We start from the raw sequence: 10,665 nt of genomic DNA on the forward strand, positions 1-10,665 counted from the left end.
ATATTTTCTTCCTTGAAAAAGAGTTAATTAAAAAGGAACCTCCGCGTTAGCTAATCGGAACCAGACCTAACCTCTAATCTATACCAGCCGCTCATGCTAAACCGGTCGCGTATTGCATTAAAGTGAAAAAAAATCCTTTTTTATATTATTACCTTTAAGGCTTAGTTGAAAAGTGATTTTGATTGGAAACTTTTAACATAAAAGGGTTTTTGGCCTATGCTCAGCCAACCGGATCCTAAACTTATAAACGCGTCCGAAAATAGTTTTAAAATCACTTTCTAATAATATTAAAATCTCCTAATTAATTTAACAAAGCGCTTTCACTATTTTTATGAATTAAAAACTAACCAAGTTTTATCTTAAATGTCGGACGACTTTCGATCTTACCCGACTTAATCACAGATCTACTTTCGTAGTAACCGCTCAAATTAAACATAGAAAACTTGTATTAAAATCAAAACAGCCCCTAAAGTATTCCTACAGATACAACATGCGGAGTGTCGTCAAAACGAAGGTCATGATATTCCAACACTAAGGATTTAGTTGGACATGGTTACGTTAAACAACATAGCATATAATTGATTCATGAAATAAGTCATTTAGGAAAATAAAGTGCTAAGTGTGCAAATGGTTTTAAAAGTGAACAATGGGAATGATACGTTCAAAGTATGGTTTGAAAACGAAACTTTTATGATGATAAAATAAATCTGACAAGTAATCGTGTAAGGAAAATAAACAAGATAAAGCAGAGCAATGAATTAAACAAATTAAAGGCAGTGCGAGGAAATAAACAATTTAAAAGCGAAACGAGAAATAAATAATAATAATGTGAATTGTATTAAAAACCTGCTCCAAATCGGAGACTTGAATTTGGTACAAACTTGAAATAAATCTGACTTGAAAGTAAAATGACGACAAGACTAACTTCTACTCTACGGTGCTCTAAACCTGATTACAACAATGGTGCAATAATCCTCCGATGTGAAAAATTATTGCTTTAACAGTGTGATTATATGGTCTATGCTGCAATTAGACTTGGATGCCTACAACTAAAGATATAAGTCCTATTTATAGTGTAACAATTGTGAAGACAAACTTCTCAAAGTGTTTTGATGAAGACATTCTCTACAAGAAAATGTCCATCACAAAAAGAATGGTTCAAGACTCAAGCACAAGTCAAGCTTCACTTATAAAAGAATTTTAAGTCTTGGAGATTTCTATTGAATTGATCAAATTATTAAGGTATAAAGTTCTCAACCTCTCTATGTTCATTCAAGTGCTCAAGAGTTTCGTTCATACATGTCATGTTTCATTTAGGCCTTTTAAATATTTTAATTTGGCCTTACAAATCATTTTCAACTGCATTTGGTCATTTTGCCTTGATGGTAATCAGTTACCAGGTTTGAAGTAATTGATTACCAGTTGTCTGCGCTGCCTCTTGTGACAATTTTTGTAGCTGGTAATCAGTTACAATGTTTTGGGTAATCGATTACGTGGTTAAAATTTTCAAAAAAAAATTAACGTTGGTTCAGGTGTAACCGATTACACCATATTGGGTAAGCGATTACCACTGAACCAGTGGCAGAAATAAATGCATTTTTTCATGAAAACATTTTCGGAATTGTGTTCTTGAATCATGGCATCCATTAATGAATTATGATCATTTAGAAAGGTGTTTAAGGGTTATATATACCACATATTTTCAGAATTTGAATACACCTCCTTTACACTAATATTTCAAACAATTTTTCTCTTCGTCTTTTCAAAAAATTTCAAGTGTTCTTGATTAAATTTTTTGATGAAACTTTCTACACAAAATTTTCAGTATACATTCATATAGTTTCATCCATACCATTCTTAGAGAACTTGTATGTCATAAAGAAATTGATTTCTTAAAAGGAGAAGATCAATCAATATATTAATATATTGTTCCATCTTTCAAAAACTTGTAAAAACTCATATTGTTCTTGTTATCCTTGTTGTCCAGGATTGTTGGAAACAAGAGGTTCTTCAAAAGGGAGGATTATTCTCTTTTTGAACTTAGTGAAAAATCCAAGAGGATTGTTCTTGGTGTTCTTATTAGAGTCTGTATAGAAAGACTAGGTTGTCTTGTCCATAAGATCTAACAATAATAAAATCTCTTACATGTGGTAAGGGGACTAGAGTACTCTTGGATTGTGAGGGGAACCAGTATACATCTCGATGTTCTTTATTTTATGCACTTTACTGTTTCATTTCATAACCAAACCAGAAAAGAAAGAACAAGTTTTCATAAAACCGGAATGTTTTCAAAGAACCTAATTCACCACCATCACCACCACCCCTCTTAGGCGCATACGCAACTTACATTTGGGATTAGAGCGGGTTGCTATTAACTCGCTCCGTAGATCCAGAACATGGCTTTCACAAATAATCCGATTTTCAAATATGTCTGTAGTAGCAGCAAGCCTCCTCTATTCTCTGGTGAATATTTTGACTTCGGGAAAATCTGTATGAAGGAACATCTAGAGGCACAAGGAGAAGACATATGGGAGACCGTCGAAAATGGTCCACATATTCCAATTAGTATGGTTAATGGTGTTGACACTCCTAAGGTTAAAGTCTCCTATGATGAAGATGACAAGAAAAAGATCCTAAATGAAAAGAAAGCTATCAATATTCTTCAAAGTGCACTAAGTATGGATGGTTTTTCCGTATCTCTCAATGTAAATCAGCAAAAGAAATTTGGGACACTTTGGTGGAGACTCATGAAGGAACTACTGAAGTGAAAAGATCTAGATTGAACACATTACGTCAAGAATACGAAATATTCAGAATGTAGCCCAGAGAATCCATCGTTGCATTGCATAAACGATTCATCCATTTAAAGAATCATTTGATTGCACTAGAAAAAACCTTCACAAATGATGATATCAACCATAAAATACTTAGATCATTGACAAGAGAATGGCAATCGAAATTAACGGCCATATCCGAGAAGAAGAGTCTCTCGATCATGACATCCGCATCATTGTTCGGAAAGCTTCAAGAACACGAATTGGAACTTGTAAGACTTGAACAACATGAAAATCAAGATAAAAACTCCAAAGGTATCGCTCTAAAAGTCGCCTCAAAAGAAGAACGAACAAATGATGATTCTGAAGAAGATGAAAATTTTATGCTTCTTGTTAAAAGACTCAGTAAGTTCTTTGGTAAAAATGATAAATCGTTTAACTATGCAAATAGAAAAAAATCTTTCAGGAAAAAGGAGGCTTCCACTTCTACACAAGATGTTACATGTTATGAATGTGGTAAGTAATGTCATATAAAGCCGGATTGTCTGAAACTCTCTAATAAAGGTGACTTTAAAGGCAAGAAGGAATTTAAGAATAAAAAGACAGATGTTGCATGGGAAGATAATGAGATAAGTTCTTCATCCGGATCGAAAAGCAACGAATGTGAAAATCTAGCATTAATGGCTTCACACCATTCTGATGATAAAGAAGATGAGGTTAGTAACGATTTTTCTCTTTATGATAGTGATGCACAAGGTGCTATAAATGAACTTCTTAAAGAATGCAAAATTCTGTATAAAACAATATCATCACAAAAGAAACTAATTTCATCTCTAGAAGAAAAAATCGTGACAATGGAAAAAAATGTCAATGATGAAAAACAAAAGATGATTAGTGAAAAATAGAATTTTGTATGTCAAAACTTTGAATCACTTTCTTTCCAAATTGTCCAATTAAAAAGGTTTCTTGAAAGGTATGATAAAGGACAAACTGGGTTGGAAGGTGTCCTTAGCCAACAAAGATATTCCAATGATAAAAGTGGACTTGGTTATTCAAAGTTTTCCAAACCAAGTTCTAGTAAAACTATATTTGTTAAAGCTAATGATTAACCATCTAAAGAGAAAGTGAACAAGCCAAAAGTTATTCATCACTATCCTAAAAGGAAAATATTTGTTAAAAAGAAATCTTATGTTCCTAGATATAAAATCAATTTTGAACCTACTTGTTTTTATTGTGGAATAGTTGGCCATACACCTAATGTTTTCTATGTTAGAAACTTTAGTATAGCAAGTGGGCATTACGTATGGGTAAAGAAAGGTACTAATTATGAAGGATCTAAAGCAATTTGGGTACCTAACAAAACTTAATTTGTTTTATAGATATGCTTGAAATCCGCATCAAATCTATGGTATCTAGATAGTGGTTGTTCCAAGCATATGACGAGAGACCCGAACAAATTTTCAAATCTAGTGTTTAAGGCCAAGGGTTATGTCACTTATGGTGATAACAACAAAGGAAAGATTCTTGGCATATGAAAAGTTGGAGCACCATCTTTCACATCCATTGAATATGTTCTTTATGTTGAAGGACTAAAGCACAATCTTCTAAGTATTAGCCAACTTTGTAACAAAGGCTTCAAAATGAAGTTCACCAAGGAGGAATGCTTGATTGAAGATGAAGTCACACATGAGGTAAAACTCAAAGGTACGAGATTTAATAATATATTTATGATTTCCCTTGATGATTTGTCTTTAAAGGTAAAATGTCTCATGGTGAACAACAATGACGCATGGCTATGGCATAAGAGAATTGCTCACATTCATATGGAACACTTGAATAAACTAGTCAAGCATGATCTTGTCATTGGATTTCCTAAGATGAAGTTTGTCAAAGATAGACTATGTGATGCATGTCAAAAGGGAAAACAAACCAAATCAACTTTCAAACCTAAGAATGTGGTGTCCACTTCAAGGCCACTATAATCGTTGCATATGGACTTATTTGGTCCATCAAGAAAAAGAAGCTTCGGTAGTAATGTATACGCTTTAGTTATTATTGATGATTTTTATAGATATACTTGGACATTCTTTTTAATGCAGAAAAGTGATGCATTCAAGGCGTTCAAGAAGTATGCAAGGCAAATCCAAAATGAGAAATCACTAAAAATTGCCTCCATAAGAAGCGACCATGGCGGAGAGTTCCAAAACGCCTCTTTCAAAGAACTTTGCGAAGAACATGGAATCTTTCACAATTTCTCGGCACCAAGGACTCCTCAACAAAATGGAGTGGTGGAGAGAAAGAATAGGTCACTCGTGGAACTTGTAAGAATAATGCTTAGTGACTCAAATATTCCAAAATATTTTTGGGCGGATGTGGTAAGCACGGTATGCTATGTAAGTAATAGAGTTATTATAAGGCCTATTTTGAAAAAGACTCCTTATGAACTTTTCAAAGAAAGGAAACCAAACATTGCTTATTTTCACATTTTTTGATGCAAATGTTTTATCTTAAATAATGACAAAGACAACCTTGGTAAGTTTGATGAAAAGTCCGTTGAAGGTATTTTTATTGGCTATTCTCTCTCTAGTAAAGCATATAGAATTTATAATAAACAAACTTTAACTATTGAAGAATGTATGCATGTTTCTTTCGATGAAACTAACCCCTCCAAGGAGGATGTTGTTTTGTGTGATGATGATGATATTGTAGATGTTCCTAAAGAAGATACTCCCAAAGTCAACAATGATAATCAAACAGAACATCATGAAGAAACAATTAAACAAGAGTCAAATGATAATGATCTACCTAAAGAATAGAGCACTCATAGAGATCATCCAATTGATAAAGTCATTGGTGATATTAGTCAAGGTGTTGCAACAAGATTAAATCTCAAAGATGCATGCTTAAATATGCCGTTTGTTTCACAAATTGAACCTTCCAAAGTTGATGAAGCCTTAGGAGACGACCAATGGATAGTTGCAATGCAAAAGAGTTAAACCAATTCGAAAGGAATCAAGTTTGGGAACCTGTCCCTAGGCCAAGTGGTAAACACATCATAGGTACCAGATGGGTGTTTAAGAACAAGCTTGATGAGAATGGTATAATTGTTCGAAACAAAGTAAGGTTGGTGGCCCAAGGATACAATCAAGAGGAAGACATTAATTTTGAAGAAACGTTCGCTCCGGTTGCAAGGTTAGAAGTTATCTGTTTATTACTTGCTTATGCTTGTTCATTAAATTTTCAGTTATTCCAAATGGATGTCAAGAGAACCTTCTTAAATGTCTACATCAATAAAGAAGTCTATGTCAAACAACCCCCGGGCTTTGAAGACTTCAAGAATCCTTCACATGTCTTCAAGTTGAAGAAAGCTCTTTATGGCTTAAAACAAGTACCAAAGGCGTGGTATGATTGACTTAGCAACTTTCTTTGTGAAAGAGGATTTGAAAAAGGTAAAGTTGACAAGACCTTGTTTATTAAGAAAATAAAAGGTAACACTTTATTGGTTCAAGTATATGTTGACGACATCATATTCAGCTCAATAAACAAAGAAATGTGTGAAGAATTTTCATTGATGATGCAAGGAGAATTCGAGATGTCCATGATGGGTAAGATGAACTATTTTCTTGGACTCCAAATTAAAAAAATAAAGGATGACATCTTCATCAAACAATCAAAGTACTGCAAAGAGTTGTTGAAAAGATTTGACATGGATAGTTGCAAGGCAATGTCTACTCCAATGAGATTCGAAACTTATGTTGATTAAGATGAATCAGGTGTTTCGATTGATATCACAAAGTATCGAGGTATGATTGGTTCCTTACTATATTTGACGAAAAACCGTCCTGATAAAATATTTAGTGCGTGTCTTTGTGCGCGGTTTCAAGCCAATCCAAAGGAATTGCATCTCACCGTTGTTAAAAGGATCATGAAGTATCTCAAAGAAACAATGAATGTTGGCCTATGGTATCCAAAAGGTGGTATATGTGATTTAGTTGGATATTCTGACTCGGATTATACAGGTTGAAAAACTGATAGAAAAAGTACAAGTGGAACATGTCACATCCTAGGAAATGCATTATTTTCTTGGGCATGTAAGAAACAAGCATGTGTTGCTCTTAGCACCGCAGAAGCAGAATACATAGCAGCAAAAAGTTGTTGTGCTTAGATTCTATGGCTAAAGCAACAACTGAATGATTTCAGACTAAATATTGGATGCATACCACTTCGATGCGACAACACAAGTGCAATAAATATAACAAAGAATCCAGACATGCATTCTCGTACTAAACACATCGACATTCGACATCACTTCTTACGTGATCATGTGCTCAAAGGCGATGTTGAAGTCTCGTTCGTGGATACGCAGAATCAACTTGCCGACATATTCACAAAACCTCTCCCGAAGGAATCATTTTACAAAATTCGGAGGGAACTTGGTATTTTAGATGATTGTGACATTTGATTCTTCAAAATTAATTAGTGCAAACACAAAGGTACACTCTCTCATTACCTAAATTTTTTATTTAAAATTTTATGTATGTGTTTTCTTACATGAGTTTTGAGAAAATCAATTTTTGTGCCTTTATAATGTTTGTTGTTGTAATTTATTAAATACAAGTGTGTTTCAAAATGACAAATGGTGGAAGTGAGTTAATGCTAGTAAATGCATGAGATAAAGTCCCACATTGGAAGATTTACTCACTTTGTAAGTCCTTATAAAGAGTTAATATCATTAACTCAAGAAAAGGACAAAAGAGGATAAAGTGCCACATGAACACATATGGTGGTCCCAAGCATTATGCCACTTGTCCCAACCTTACAACCACTCACCGGTGTCGCCACCGGCGACACCGGCTCCGGCTCCGACTCCGGGACCAGGACCATGGGTGTAGGGCGCTAGTGGCGGCTTGTAGACGGCACTTGAGCATTTGGGCACGTCGCATCGGAGCAATCGGGCTATTCGTGGCGTTAATGAGGCGGCGCCGCTCCGACGGCCGGCCGACCTTCGGCCGGGCTATTATCGTTGTTCCCTTTTGGTCAGTGCCTACGATTTGAATTTTGAATTCGGAGATTGTAACTCTTCATGAGATATTGCAAAGGCGAAACCATGCAACTGTTGGTGAAACATGCTGCAGGCCAACCATTATGATTATTGGAAAAGGACATTGCTTCACCAAGGGTCGCTACCTTGTGAAACAATATCAACATGACCTATAAAAGCATAAATCCGGATTCAGAATAAAATACACAAAAAAATCCGAAAATCCTCTAAATAATTCCAGACGCTCTTCGCTGCATTTGGGTTTTCGCCGGTCTTGCGCAAACTCGATAAGGCTGAATTATCCTGGGTATTCCTGCATCAGAACTCTAAGACAATCGAGAGTGCTTGAAATACTATAAGGAAAGTGTTGCATTCACGATTCAAGTCTGTATCCCTTTAATCTTTCCGAAATTTCTAACAGTTTTATAGTATCTCAAATCATGGCCACTGACGCTTCTATTTCAAGCATCAAACTGATGAACCAGGACCTTGTTAAGTTAGATCGTTTCGATGGAACAAACTATACCCGCTGGCAAGACAAAATGACATTTCTCCTGACCGCCCTGAAAATTCAATATGTCTTGGATCCTGATTTGGAGGCAATTCCAGAACCAACTAAGAATGACACTAATGAAGTAAAAAAAGGAGAGAAAGAAACGAAAAGAAGATGAACTGCTTTGTCGTGGACACATCTTGAACACATTATCTGATCGTCTCTATGATCTCTACACCAATACTACATCCACAAAGGAAATCTGGAACGCACTCAAATTCATATTCAAGGCCGAAGAAGAAGGTACGAAAAAGTTTTTAATATCTAAATACTTTGATTTTAAGATGTTGGATTCCAACCCAATTCTTGCACAAGTACACGAGTTACAGGTTCTCGTGAATAAAATAAAAGCCGTGGAAATTGACGTTCCTGAAGCATTCCAAGTTGGTGCAATAATAGAAAAATTGCCACCTTCATGGAAAGGATACAGAAAGAAATTGCTGCATAGTTCTGAGGACTTTTCTTTGGAGAAACTTCAGAAACACCTTTGTATCGAGGAGGATACGAAGGATCGAGAAAAAACCGAGTCTGCTGGATTTGCTAAAGCAAATGCTATTGCCGCTAAAGGAAAGAAAAAAATATGATGGCATGAAAAACCATCTCGGCCCAAGGAAAGAACACAACAAGTTCAAAAATTCTGGCGAACCAAAAGGTACTAAAAATGGTTGTTATGTATGTGGAAAACCCGGACATTATGCTCGAGATTACAGGCACAATAAGTCCAAAAATAAGGTCAATGTTGTTCATGCCGATGACGACATAATCGCTACAGTAAGCAAAATTATGGCAATCAAAGGCAAAGTGCAAGGATGGTGGTATGACACATGTGCAACTGTGCATGTTGTAGCGGTGTATTCGTCACTTTATGATTTATTAATCAAATCAAAAGCAAAGCATACAAAGATAGAGTCGCCACCGCACTTTTATTTATCCAAAGGAATGGCTAAAAAGCGAACAAAAGCCTAAGAAGTTTTACACATAGAAAACTAATGAAAAGATCAGAGATCTGGGTAAGGGGTTAATCACGCAATGGGAAGGTGTTAGGCACCCAAAACGTCCTAGGTACTCCTAGGGAGCCCTTTTCACAACTTGTTGTATGAAATGTTATTTGTTTATGAAATATTTATTGTGCAAACATGGATTGAAGGGATGAGAAAAGAATATACAAGTTATTATTTTTGTGTTTGAACGGATGAACCCGTTGCCTACGTACCTTTCCATGGAAGGTAAGGATCAAAACGCCGTAGTTCGGCTAAAAGATTTCCAAAAGTAAGTGAGTGGATTGATTTTAAACAAAAGCCCTAAGGTCTTTCATTATCCACGGGAGAAAACTCAACCTATATCAACAACAAGTCCACCATGTGAGAATAACTTCGACATACTAGAGGGGTTAACCTTGTTTTCAGTATGGAAGTCTTACAGTTTGATCACTAAGGACAAGAGGCGAGATTAACATCAACCACTAAGATAATTGAGATCTATGGCTAATGTATGAAAACTTGATTAAGAAGTGGACTTGGGCCACAAAAGCAATTGAGTGAGTAAAGTTAACCATTTTGGAGTGTTCACAAAAAATGAAGTCAAAGTATGATTAGAATTCAATTCAGAAGAAGTATTGTGAAGATGGAGTTTGAAAATCAGAGGCTTAGGGCCTAGGTTTCTAATTTGAAAAACAGATGAAAATGTTTGCACAATAGTTTTTTTGGTTTTGGGTTAACATGCAAATGGAGGTTTAAAGCAACAAAAGGTGGGATGTTAAGGGATGTAAAACTTCTTAGGTGTTCACCTCTTGAGATCATATGTAGATGATTCAAGTGATTCCTTTGGAAAAGGCAACAAGCAAATAACAGATGAACAAAGTAAATGGATACCGGATGCCAATCAATGGACTTATTCCAATCTCACAAAACAAAATTGATACCAGATGCCAATCAATGGACTTGCACCAATCTCCTAAAACAAAGAGAAACATGGATACCAGATGCCAATCTATGGACTTATACTAGTCTCACAAAACAAAGAAACAAGGATACCAGATGCCAATCAATGGACTTATACTAGTCTCCTAAAACAAACAAAACATGGATACCAGATGCCAATCAATGGACTTATACTAGTCTCCTACCATATCACAGGAAACAACTGCCAATCAAATGGACTTATGCTTGCCTCCTCAATGGACAAAACAAAATGTTACAAAGTGATGAACAATGTTTATGAAATGATATACAAGTAATGATGATAAATACACAAAGGCACACATAAGCAAACATGTACAGATGAATCAAGTAAGCAAA

The sequence above is a fragment of the Lathyrus oleraceus genome, chromosome 5, assembly GCF_024323335.1.
Source record: "Lathyrus oleraceus cultivar Zhongwan6 chromosome 5, CAAS_Psat_ZW6_1.0, whole genome shotgun sequence".
NCBI lineage: Eukaryota > Viridiplantae > Streptophyta > Magnoliopsida > Fabales > Fabaceae > Lathyrus > Lathyrus oleraceus.